Below are 14,467 nucleotides of genomic sequence, written 5' to 3' on the forward strand. Positions count from 1 at the left end.
GTGTTTTGAATTACAGTCTTGAGCTATGCATGCTCAAATCACAAGTTTTGCATAAAGCAGGAGAATGAAGGAAACTTTTGAGTGACCACGTGTTAGTTCTTTCGATAGGTGACTTACTCATTACACAGAACGAAATAATGCAGGTGCCCGATTTTACCAATGCGTGAAGTAAATTTGTCTGTGTTGAATTAGTAAGACTGCGTTATGACAATACTTTTTATGAGTCAATATTGGTCGAGAAAAGAGGGCATTTTCATTAGGGCAGTTTCCTGTGGAATTTCAATGTCCTCAAAACTCATTTTTGAAACATAGGCAGCTTACAACTGTAAGAGTGAACTTTAATATTATATTCATGACATGAAGTTATTATTTAACAATTTTCATACATGATTTCCATGTTATATGGATTAATTAAATTTTTGAATTTTGTCAAGGCTGTCTGGAGTAGTAGTAGAACTGTCTCCATAGTTAACTTGCGAATCATCATTAGATGCCACGTCCTTTGCCTTCCAGTTGGTGTGTCGTTCCAGCCACATGACTAGTATCTGTTTTAAATTAAAATGTTTCTCCGCTGTTGCCCTTTTGCAAGCAGACTCTCTTAGCTGCGTTAAAGCTGGAGAGCCCTACAACCTCACGTGACAGTTGTTTAACACAAGCTTCCGCATAAGACTGCAGTAGGTTTAATGTTCAAAACAGATAAATCCTAAGTTCCACATTAGTGTATTTCTCCTAAAGTAGCTATTGGATTTGAAGAATGAAACGTCATTGAATTCGTCTCGCTTAGAATTACGGTGTCAAATTGTTCCAGTTGGAAAAGCAAAATTGGTACCGTTATATGATGTAGCAATGAGAAAGAGTACATCATTTTATGAGGACTTTTTCACGATTAATTTGGATGAAAGCAGGCTCACGATTACTTAAACGCTTCAGTAAATACTGAGGTGGACATGTCACCTGATTCAACAGGTATATTGTGTGTCTAGCTCGAGGTACCGGACCACCCTGCTCCTCCTTGTTCCCAGACGGCCGCCTGTGAACAAGAGCTGCAGTAAAATGCACCATGGCCGTCCACTTCAAGGTTGAGCGCATTACACAAACAGGATCCAGCTTCACTGAACAACTTTTTCTGGTTTCGTAATAATATATGGAAATACGGCAATCTCACACGGATTCCTAAAATGTTTACATAAGTTTCAGAATTCTTTAGCGTCAAGCTACAAAACTGGGTAACCGAAGCGGCGCCACAGTGCTGAATCCACTTAAGTGTGTAATTAGGAAAGAAAAACTCTCCTGGCGCTACGTAGAAGATAAATTGTCAATTATATTGACGTGAATGGCCGTAGCTATTAAATTCTTTGTTGCTCTATTCCATAATTTTGTGTTACGTTCTTTGATGATTGAACTACATTTAATTGTGGTTTTTTTATCTTCTGTACATCGATATTCTTCTTTTGCTACTGGCTGTTTTCAATAGTTCTTCATTACACACTGTTCAATCAGAACACTCAGCTGAGCCGCCGAATAGCTCAGAGTTTGACCTCCTCATTTGCTCCGCGCTTATGAGAAATTCGTATTATCTTGTGTTCAAGTGCATTTATGACACAGTTCAGTTGTCGCTGAGCAGACAGGTCAACCTATCCGAGTAACCAGCGAAGAATACTTGCCAGTTATTCACTGTACGCTGATAACCTCGCCGCTTAGTGGTCATAAAGTCTTCACTGTATCCGTGTGTGCTACGACACTTAAGCTATTATGGTCGTATTAGGACTTTGTTTAACTTCATTGTTTCTTGTGGTATCTGTACTGCAGCTTCATTTTTTAACCTAAACACTAATATACCGAACTGAAACTTATTCCATTTATTTGTTCTGGTGCAGTCTTTGTCTTTAATAACCGGTAATATAAGACTACGCTGAGATTTTCTTGGCTTCTTCTGAAAACTGAATAGAATTATTATGTTTACTGGAACCACGTCTGTCAGTTTATAACACCGCCACCACTCTCAAGTCATTTTTGCTGTAATGATACAAACCTACCGTGCTGCTCTGCTACCAATATTAAATTAAGATATTAGGGACTTGAATTCTGTGTGTGGGTCTTTGTATGTTGTAAAAGGCCGGGACAGCAATCGGACAGTGCCACTTCCATATCAAAGATATCAAAGACACTGCAGATTTTCGGAAATAACTATCCAAAAAAAATGGTTCAAATGGCTCTGAGCACTATGGGACTCAACATCTTAGGTCATAAGTCCCCTAGAACTTAGAACTACTTAAACCTAACTAACCTAAGGACATCACACACACCCATGCCCGAGGCAGGATTCGAACCTGCGACCGTAGCAGTCCCGCGGTTCCGGACTGCAGCGCCAGAACCGCTAGACCACCGCGGCCGGCTAACTATCCAAAGGCGAGAACATTCGTGCATGTGGGTTGTACGGAAACACGAGGCAATACTTACCCTACGACTTATTTTAGAAGACCGGCCGAAGATAGGTAAAACCTACAATAATACCATTCTCAGATTTTGAGAAAGCTCTTGCCAGTGCAGACTAAGGTACACTCTTCGCAGTTCTGAATGTGGCAGGGATAAAATACAGGGAGTGAAAGTTTATCTTCAACTTGTGCAGAAACCAGACTGTAGTTATAAGATTTGAACATCATAGTGGTTGAGTAGGAAAAAGGCAGGGTTGTTGCCTGCCCAAGCTGTAAAGGAACCTAAGGAGAAACCTAGAAAGGAAGTAAATTCTCGGAGAAGAAATAAAAATTTTGAGATTTGTCGACGATACCGTAATTCTATGAGAGACAGCAAAGAGCTTGGAAGATCGACTGATTAGAGTGGATAGTGTCTTCAAAAGAAATTCCGTGTTGAACTGTAAAAGAATGGGAATGGAATGCAATCAAATTAATTATGTTATGCTGAGAGAAACAGATTAAGAAATGAGACACTGTGAGTAGTAGATGAATTTTGGTATTTGGGCAGCATCATAACTAACAATGGCCAAAATAGTGAGGGTATCTAATTCAGACTGGCAACAGCAAGAAGAAAACGACACACGTTCACCGTCTGTCATTGTACATCCACACACATACACCGCAAGTCTCTGTACAACTAGTGCTGGATGGTACATACTATAAATATTAGCGAATTTATGGCCTGTTCCATTCGCGTATTGCGATAGGGGATAATGACTATCTATGAAGACGTGTTGAAATGTAATGCCTAAAAATTTTTCATCATTTGAAAACTCTTAAAGCTTTTTAAATGAAACAAATGTTATTAACATTCTACATCTCTTTTGTTCATGTATGTGTTTGCTGCCCTCTGCCGCTAGAGCCCTGTGAATTGTAGTATGTAACATGGTGGTCGTAACGTAACTATGCCGGTGCGTAAGAAAGAGTACTGTAGTAGAGTTTCGAATTCGTAAAATTCATTGACACATGGAAGTCCCTCTACTTCAGTATGACATTACCAGGCCACACACCAGCATTGCGACATCTGCAAGAATCCGACGGCTAAAGAATACTTCGATGACTTCACATTCTTGGTGATGAAGCAGTGCAAAGAGAGATGAGGTTGTGGCTCCGTCAAGAAATTTAGACATTCTATGGTGTCAGTATCAACAAACTGGTCTCTCGTTAATAAAAATGTGTTCCTCGCCATGGTGACTATGTTGAGAAATGAATATGTAGACATAAAGAATAAAGACCTAGAATGTTAATAACGTTTGTTTTATCTAAAAAGCTTTTACAGTTTTCACATAACAAATTTCGAGGCAATTCTTTTCAACACGCCCTCTTGGAAATGTCCTTGTCCTATTTCTTTTGAGTCATTTTCCTGGAGAACGAGGTGACACCATGCATAAACGCTCGTCTTACGGTCGCCAGGAATCTGGTATACACACATCCCACAAAAATTTCAGGATGGACGACTACATAGAGATGCTTATCCATAAGAGTTACTTACGTGTCTATTGACCTCGCTGTCGAATGACCGCTAAAAGCAAAAAGATGTTAGAATTGAAAAAAATGCTTTACTCTTTTCTACGTGAAAATGTACATAGCTGACCATTAAAACTGCAACCCCAGGAAAGGTATCCTGTAACGAAATTCTGTTTACGAGCGTGCACAGAATGTAGGAAGAACAGTGATTAAATCTGTAGATGATTTGGGAGCACACATAGCCAAAAATTTAGAACAAAGAGCTGCCACCTTAGCCAGAAACGATGCCTAAGACTAGACTGGACATCGAGTCGTACTGAACGTCGATGACGGATACAGATACGTCATTCCACGCTGCTTCAACATATAACACTTCGCAGTTCGATAGGATAAGAGGATTTCACTTAGAGCGCTTCTTGATATAGCGAAACTTCCCGAAAGCCACAGAAGGTATAGTTGAATTGAAATGTTTGATTCGCACTGAAAGCGATAATCTGTTTAAAGGACTGACTGACAGCTGAGAGAGGCCGCCAAGTTTCCACTGCCTGAGACATTTGAGCGAAGATTAAAGACTTTCCAATTGCAAACAAAAGGGCTTGTTATTGGATTGCCGCCTTCTCGAGAGCTCAGGAATGCAGAGAGGCACCTGAAGCAATTATCAATAGTTTTCACAAGAAAATCCGGCCTGCAAACCAGTAGGCAGTCAAAGGCCTGGTAGCAGATGCCGAAATGGGAGGTAAGACAGCATGGGAACGATTAAGAGTTCCCATCTAACATTCCAGTCATTGCCTACGGACTTTTTGAAGCCAAATCTGGACGTCTGGGACCTGACCGAAGACTGCTGGGGTGGTAATCCAGTATCGATCATTCATGAGATGACACTGCAAACTGAGTTTACCATTGACAAAGATTATATAATGGAAAATTCAGTGTCCTGAACGACAGAGTTGGGGAAAACGAGAAAAACTGCTGAGCAATAATACCTCCGAGATCACTAAGTTACATGATTCAGCCTGATAAATCAGTTTGAGATGGAACTGAATATTTCAGTGGATCAGTCTGGCAGCGTGGTGGTCTCATAGACGATACTGTCTTTCGTAATTCCTTCGGAGATCATTATGGTTACGTTTTGTGGGACACTATTTATTTGAGAATGCTTGGGAGATCATTCTGAAGTAACTCGAGCATCGCACAAGAGATCCTTTTACGAAATTCTCATGCATGGTGATAAGTAATTAGCACGTTGTTTAGGGTAAAGCTTTCATACTTAGCCTTCTGGAGGCCTGTTACCCTATTGCCGAATCAGTTTTCAGACTTTGTATGATTCCTACATTGTTTCCGATGGGAACTGTTCTCCTTAATTAAACAAACCGCCCATTTGCCCTAGTTCCCCTCATATAAACAAACGGCTCACTTGTGCCAATGACGTAATTGCTGGGCAGTTACTTTCATGATAATGCCAATTAATGATCAAAAACTGCCAAGATAATTACCGTAATTTAAGGCCAAGATGGCGGCCTAGTTGGGGACTTGGGGTCATGTTTAACTAGGTGTCCAGATGCTTTTAGTTTGAAGTGATACCGGTCATTTTTAATAATGGTAATTTGCGATCGAAAAATGGCGTCTACCCCACTGTGATCCTTGCCCCCCACCATCACTGCCCCCACTGTGCTGTTAGTGATCATTTCCACACCACTTCCCCATCACTCTACGGCGTCCTAAGCATCGCAAGACCGGCATTCTTAATCAGTACCTCACTCCAGAAACACCAACACCATAATGTTTCATAGATCATTTGCCGCCTTTGAGGAGAAAGAAAAGAAAAAAAAAACTATTTCATTCGAACTTAAGTACTATTTCTTCCATCTCTTTCCCATTATTGCTATTGTTATAATTATTTGTCATTGAGTAATATTTTCCTCCTCCTATAGTGCAGCGGACTTATGATTACGATGCAGTTGATCAGCCTCATTTTCTGGTGGCAATTTGTTTTTCCACTGCACCTGCCTGATTTGTTGGACTTCAGATCTCAACTGTCTGTTTCGTCCAACTTTGAGCCTCCGACGCAGCAGAAGCAGCAGTAGAAGTGCTCCACCGGCTACGTATCACTGGAAAATATGAAAGAACTGTTCTTCTGTGACCGTCAATTACCACTATCACTTACGTCTGCGCCACCTTGTGTGTGGTTACAGTGGCATAACACGCTCATTAAAGCGTTCCTATTCACTGTTATGTACAGTCGAAATGTGAGCGGTAGCAAACATGTAGCTGTGTGCATGTCCTCCGGTCATGAGTTCAGCACTCTAACAGAGTTTGAGAATCCTCAGTTTAGTGGTGAGAATTCTATGCTTTCATCATAGTAGCGGTGACAATTACATGAGAATTTCTCAAAGTCAGCTTCTCTCTTCAATGATCAAACTGCACTGGGTTGTCACTCAGTGTGTGTTGGCGACTATCCGAAAATTCTTAAATTTCTCAATGATGAGGGTAGGTTCGAGTGTACCCATTCACAGGTATCGACGTTCAGAGACTTGGTCTGTGCCAATTCAGGAATTCCGTGGGCAGTGAGTGACCACGTTGGTTGGTGGGATAATGTTTACAGCTTTTTGGCAATGTTTGTTATGGTCTTTCAAATCTAACTAATGAGCTAATGAGAACACTTCGGAGGACGTATTTACAAAAAGCCTTGATATGGATTGTGAAGACAATACGAGACTGGAATAGAAGGGAGAACCGATAGAGGTACTCAAGTTACCCTCCGCCACACACCGTCAGGTGGCTTGCGGAGTATGGATGTAGATGTAGATGTAGATACCTGATGTAAGCAAGGAAACGTGTGCATACTTACATATGATTATCTTCTCCATAACTTTATCCGAAATTTTTTAAAAAATGTTCAAATGTGTGTGAAATCTTATGGGACTTAACTGCTAAGGTCATCAGTACCTAAGCTTACACACTACTTAACCTAAAGTATCCTAAGGACAAACACACACACCCATGTCCGAGGGAGGACTCGAACCTCCGCCGGGACTAGCCGCACAGTCCATGACTGCAGCGCCTGAGACCGCTCGGCTAATCCCGCGCGGCCGGAAATTAAGAGAGAATAAATAACCTGTAACAAAATTCTTTGTAATTTATTTCAAATAAACATGCAGTGCCTTTGTAACTCAGTCAGTAGTATGTACTTGTGCTAGTAAAAATGATTCAGCTTCCACTGTCAACTGACTCTAAACTATATGACGGCTCCGCATTTTTACATACAGTGGTACTACCCAAAAATTGAGTGATAGGTTTCTTTGTAATTGAATAAATAAAGGGGGAGTTACATATTTGAAAATTTTTTATGGTTTATTCACTAGATATATGCAATAATTCTTTTATGTAGAGAGAGAGACATATCATTGACTACAAATTACAGGGGTAAGATTCTTTTAATGACTAGAAATTACATAGATGCATAGCGCTGACTAGATACACAGTACACTGATCAGTCAGCACATTATGACCAGGACCTACAACTGGTATGTCCACCTTTGGCACCGATAACAGCGGCGACGCATTGTGGCATGGAAGCTACGAGGCCTTGGTAGGTCGCTGCAGAGAGTCGGCACCACATCTGCACACACATGTCACCTAATTCCCGTACATTACGGGGACGGGCGATTAGCTCTGACGCCACGATCAATCACATCCAAGATGTGCTCCATCGGATTCAGATCTGGCGAGTTGGGAGGTTACAACATCGATTGGAAGTCCCCAATGTGTTCCTCGAACAACTCTATCACACTCCTAGCCTTGTGGCGTGGCGTATTATCTTTTTGAAAAGTGCCACTGCTGTCGGGAAATATGGTCGTCATGAAAGAGTGTATATGGTCTGCAACCAGTGAACGATACTCCTTGGACGTCATGGTGCACGCACGAGCTCCACTGAATCCGTGGATGCTCACGTGAATGTCTCCCACAGTACAATGGAGCCGTCGCCTGCTTGTCTTCTTCCCGCAGTAGTTGTGTCATGGAGCTGCTGTCCTGGAAGACGATGTATTCGGACCATGCAACGCTCCATTGCTCCAATGTCCAGTACCGGTGGCCAGGCGCCCATTTCAGTCGTAGTTGCCGATGTCTTGGTGTTAACATTGGCACATGCTTGGGTCGTAGGCTGCGGTGGCCCGTCATTAGGAGTCTTCGGTGCGCTGTGTGTTCAGACAAATTTGTACTCTGCCCAGCATTAAAGTCTGATGTTAGTTCAGCCACAGTTCGCCACCTGTCCTGTTTTACCAGTCTGCCAAGCCTACGGCGTCCGACATTTGCAATGAGGTGTGACCTTACAATTCCACTACGTGTGGACGTGGTTTCACCTTGATTTCGCCACGTGTAGAAGCCACTCGCCACAGCATTCCTCGAACACCATCCAAGTCGTGCAGTTTCCGAAATGCTGGAGCCGAGCCTCTAGCAATCACAATATACGCTCGGTAGGACATATTTGTCCAACATCCGAAATATAACCACTTCGTAAGTGTTTTTCCCCAGTCACTACGGTGACAAGCTTTAAAATGATAAAACTGCTTCTTTCTACGTATTCTTGTGTTCTTGGAAGGCATCATCGTGTATATGCACTGCTCGAGTTGCATATAAACCAACTAGAACTAATTCTGGCGACTGCTGTTCTGTCTCTTAGGAAATTAATGGATTTTATATGTGTTTTTAAGTCAGAAACGTACGTACCCTCAATCACACTTCGCGGATCAGTCATGCTTATCATTAGTAGTAGTAATAGTAACAGTAATATTGGTTTTGATGGATGCAGCTGTGTCTGACTAGGAAAGAGAGCAAAGAAAATTGACATGAAGCTTTTAGATAGCTGATAGAGAGAGGTACCACCCACACCCTGCTGCAGGAAAATGCACACAAAGAAGCAGCAATTTCTTATGAGGGTGTAAGCACCACAATCAATAGCCAAAGAAGATGTAACAGCCTGTTTGATCTTTACAGTAGCATAACCACAACTCTGGTAGCATTCCTCTTGCAGAAAGAAGTCCTGGTCTCATGTTAGGTAGTTTTGCTCATGTGTAGGACAATATAGCAATTGCGTCCTAACACCACATCTCTTGAGTACACCCCCTCACACTATTAAAGATGATGTATGTGACATCGGTCCTCTCTCCTACTGAATGGCTTAAGTTTGATAAACGCATTGATTCTTCTCCTTAATGCTAAAAGGATAACATTATTTCTGAGGACCAGCCATAATTCGGTAATATCCACATTCGACTCCATATGTGAAAACACAATTATGGATTGGGATGCATATGTTTTGCCTCCTTTAATATGGAGCCTTTGTGTAATATTTATGTCGCCTTTGTCCGAGTATGTGTTACGAAAACGGACGTAGTTTACTGGGATAGGGTTAAAAGTGAATGCAGACAGAGCATAATTATTAAGATTTTTCTCGGTCTTGAGTGTCCGATTACCCCCAACCCAACTCAATTCACAGCCTCTCATGGTACTTTTTCTCTGATTTTATGTATTCTCAGTCAATTTATGCAATCTTGCAAATTTTTTGTGATTTTACATATTTCGTTGTATTTCCCTCAATTTTACGTATTTCCCATCAATTTGTCATAATTATACCAGGCTTTCCTAAATTTTTACCTATTTTATACCATTTTTTCGTATTTTTTAATGTTTTCCCTTATGTATATGGTCATATTGCCAGCATACCCATGCACTGTTTGATTTATACAAAGATATTTGCGTGTATTATGTACGAGCCTACTTAAAAATTCTTAGAATTCCCCACTTCCCGGTGATCTACTTGCATGCATTTTAGATAGGAAGATCATGAAAAGTGTAGTAATACTCGCCTCATACCTAGATGAGACTTAGCGATTGGTGCAGATTGGAAACTCGTAGTCTGGAAGCACATCTGTGTACTACTACAGCAGATCAGAGAGCTTGTCTGCAGACTCATGTAGTGATACACTTGATGGAAATTCAGAGTCTGGCACAGCTCTACATATCCATCTGACTTCCACTCTGCCGTGTAGGGATCTGCAAATGGGAGTTGACATTTGTACACACATCTAAAAACTGTAATTTCTTTATCCTTGTGATAGGTTATTCATTAGTTGACAGAGTGTCGACTACACATACCATCCGGGATATGAGAGTTTTCCCTCTCCGAACCTAAAGAGTGCGCACCCCTGTCAATGTAATTTACAGACGAACAGTTAGCAAGTTATCCATTCGAACTACAACTGTCCACTGCTGACAACACTACACACATACACACAGGGACTATGCATGCATATTACCGATCGTGAAGTCTCGATTTCAACTGCTTGTACATTATTTTCGACAGTGCTATAGCAACACATGTAGTGAAAAAGTCTCCGTAAAACGATTTTCTAGGGGATGTAAGCGCATTTAAATTCATCCTGGTAAAGAGCACAACATCTTCGATGGAAGTTATATTACCGATATTTCTTAACAATATTGTCTAGATTCTCCCGTAATAGCGACAAACCATGACTTTTTGCTGCGCCTATCATGCCTCCTTTTAAACTCTTTAAAGATCCACAATGAAGGCACATAATCATCCCAGTTCCGCTATTTTATGTGCTAGATGTCTGGCGCATGGAGGGAGACAGTTCTTATGTATGCTGCAGAACAACACATTAGTTGGATGGTATATTACTGTATTCGAATACTCCCAGTCACTCTTAACGAAACATTATACAGATGAAATGCATTTTCTATATTTTTCTGTTTTTTTTTTTTTTTTTTGGAAGTGCTCTGAAATGCCGCAAACTCTTCCAGTTTCCGTATGCTGCAATGTCTTCCAAAATTTTGTCACTGAGAAACATCGCCTCCGTGTTTTATTTCTACCAACCTATGTGTCGTGGGAGCTGCATAGTTTACACCATATGATATTCAGCTTTCTGTTAGAGCCAATGGATCGAGACATGTTAATTTCAGTTTAGCACCTGACGCAGATCTCCAAGTAATGGTCGAAAAACGAATTGTATGGTGGTGTAAAAAGCTGTAGTTGTACACTGCCTGGATGACCTTCAGCCGAAAAACAATGTATTAAACTGTTTACGAAGGAACAATACAGGAACCCTTTTCTGTGATTGATAGTCTGTTGGATATGGTCCTCCTCCAGGACAGAAGACAAAAATTTACGCTGATCCGTGCAATCGACTTCGACCACTGGTCGCCTTCTCCAATGGAGTAACATGTTTATATATAATATGCTAAATGTCAGCACACAGATGGTATTTATTTTTCGATGTATTGGAAGAGATAGACACGGTAAAATCTTTTAGGAGATTCCATTAAATGGAGTGGTACGACTGCCTAAAGTTTGGATGCATATAGGTCTCTCAAAACTACACCAATTTTGCACGTAAAACTAACAGAAATGGGCTGTATATATTATCAGGGGATCATGCCTGTTTTTGTTATTATTGTCACGATTGCATGTTTAAAAATAGGTGGTACCACAAGTCCTGTGTTATTTCATACTTCATAACCTCTCAGTATAAAGTAGATACCCCTTGAATTATAGCTCGTTGTGGAACTTAGAAATGATAGTGTTTTTTCCTGGCATGTGAGTAGATTGCGCGAAAATGGCTGTGATGATCAAATTGCTCATGAAACCAGAATGCAGGAATTAGCTGTATGATAGAAACTTTACAGACATGTCGGTAGAGGGGTGTTATGGAGCAAAGAATGTCAAATGTAAGCAAGCAGACAGTAACTGGTTTCGATGTAATGGGAGAGAGAGAGTTGGGTTGGGTTGTTTGGGGAAGGAGACCTGACAGCGAGGTCATCGGTCTCATCGGATTAGGGAATGACGGGGAAGGAAGTCGGCCGTGCCCTTTGAAAGAAACCATCCCGGCATTTGCCTGGAGCGATTTAGGGATATCACGGGAAACCTTAATCAGGATGGCCGGAAGTGGGATTGAACCGTCGTCCTCCTGAATGCGAGTCCAGTGTCTAACCACTGCGCCACCTCGCTCGGTGGGAGAGAGAGAGATGTGGTAAAATCTTATAGGAGGTTCTATTACAAGATAGACTCTCACGATTTGTTTCGTGAAGCAGATGTAATATAGCATTGCAATGGTAAACAGAAACTGCCATGGTGCGCAAAACAGCAACATCCTCTTGAATTATATGTAGCTTCTTGTTGTCGATCGTAAAATGATCGTGTTTTTCCTGATATGTGAGCCAATGGCGTGGAAGACTGAATTCTCTAATGTTATTTTGCTTGGGTACAATGTCTGCAATACACATATGCATGACAGTTTACTTACAGACGCCGATTTGAGTGTGCAAGACACTTTCAGGTAGTGTAATTTGTCCATCAAGCTGAAAGTAATTGCTTACCATAGATGTTTTCTCTTTGGAGTTAAAATTCTCCCTTCTTCTTTGCTTTGATGGTGATTTTGAAATAAAGAGGACTTTTGGGGTGATCGGTAGTTTTCACAGCAAATAAGTGATTGTTCTTTTTCTCCAATTTAATGCAGGGGAGACATGTATAGACTTCTGCAGTTTGATCTGTTGCAATCGGCGGTGATGCACTTAGTTGGATGTCGCAGCATGCAGAGATCCGGATTGTATCCTGCAGTCGAGCGTAAAAGATATACAGATTTTGTTCATAAACTAAAAAAATGAACTGTGCCTATTTTCGTGGAAAGAGGACATTTATTTTCGCCGGCCGGTGTGGCCGTGTGGTTCTAGGCGCTTCAGTCTGGAACCGCGTGACTGCTACGGTCGCAGGTTCAAATCCTGCCTCGGGCATGGATGTGTGTGATGTCCTTAGGTTAGTTAGGTTTAAGTAGTTCTAAGTTCTAGGGGACTGATGACCACAGATGTAAAGTCCCATAGTGCTCAGAGCCATTTGAACCATTTATTTTCGTCGTAATTGTATTTTTCTTTTTAAAAAATGCTTGATTATAACAGATGCATTGATGTTAAACAAAAGAGTTCTCCATCACAGAATGGCGGTAGCTCATGGTGGAGCAGTGTTTGAGATGGTCGAATGTGTGCAAGATCGCTGACGCAGCTGCACCCAACCAGGGGTCTGTGTGTAGGGTGGAGCAGTGCCGCCAAATCGGGGTTAGAGTCCCAGAAAAGGCAATGTCATTTTTAAGTTCCCGCCAATTCCAGGGTAGGTGTTTGGTTGGGACGTTGGTACACCCCTGGGACAAAGAAATTCCTGCCAAAGTTCGAAATTCCCACCAAAATTCGAAATCCCCTGCCAACATGGTAGGTGGAGGCAGGGCATGGGGAGGGACTGGCGGGAAGAGGTGGGGAGCCATGTGCCGGCTGAGGAAAACACATGATATCATCCAGGGTTGGGGTTGGGGGTTGGTGCGTTTAGGGGTGGTAATTAATTGATAAGTTCAATTATTTTGTATATCAATTTGATATAAAACTGTGCCAGCACCACCCATACCCTCCTATTAACATGCTCACAGCACTCTGCATTTAGCGTCTTCTTAAGCACAATAATGGGACCACCCCCCTAACTATGACAAACACCCCCACACCGTAATATCTTCTCCTCCATAATTTACTGTGATACAAGATGATGGCAGGCAATATATCCAGATGTTTGCCAAACATCAAACTCTTCCATCAGATTGCCACTAGTCATCCAAAGTCAAGCGGCGTCTCTGTTTACACCACCTGGAACATCGCTTAGTATTTGCTAGAGAAATGTGTGGCTTATGAGGAGATGGTCGACCATGGTAACGCATAACTTTTAACTCCCTAGGGACAGTCATTATGCTAGCTGGACTGCTAGTAGCACTTTGTAATCCACAAGTGATTACTGCCTCTGATTTCGTTCTGTTTTTCAACAACCACCCTCCTCTATGGTCAGTGGTACCTGTCCGTCAGTACATGATGTCTGCGTGGTCCTCCTTTAGCTGTAATTGGCCGTCGGGTTTCCAGTTCACAATCACATCACCGACGGTCGACTTGGGCATCTTTAGAAGAGCTCAAATATTCTTGACTCAGGTGACGTCCGATGACTAGTTCACGTTCGTAGTCACTAAGCTCTTCTGACAGACCCTTCTGCTGTTACTGATTCTCTGCTGCCAACACGCTACTCCTCTCCTTTTTTTATAGTGGCAGATCCACCTCTCGTGACGTCTGGTAGTGATCAATTCCGCATTATGTGGGGTGTCCAAATACTTTTGATCAGATAGTAAAATCCTTGACGCAGCTCAACTTTGTCACTGTCTACTTCTTAATGGAGTTTTTACAACTTTAGTAAAACACGTATCTGCCACAAACGTCTGCTCCAGCCATACTCTCATTGTTTAGTTTTACAACCACTAGTTTTGAGGTATTGTTTATCCTCTTTCGATCGTCCTCTTACACGCAGCCTGTGGATTGCCACCAACACAAAAGGGGAGGAATAGTTCACTTGCTTTGTCTTACCACTTCAGGCTATATACTGTGATATATTGCCTAACGTTCACTACAGAGATGATGTGGTCGAGCTCTGAAAG

Source organism: Schistocerca cancellata, chromosome 4, assembly GCF_023864275.1.
Source record: "Schistocerca cancellata isolate TAMUIC-IGC-003103 chromosome 4, iqSchCanc2.1, whole genome shotgun sequence".
In the NCBI taxonomy this organism is placed as follows: domain Eukaryota; kingdom Metazoa; phylum Arthropoda; class Insecta; order Orthoptera; family Acrididae; genus Schistocerca; species Schistocerca cancellata.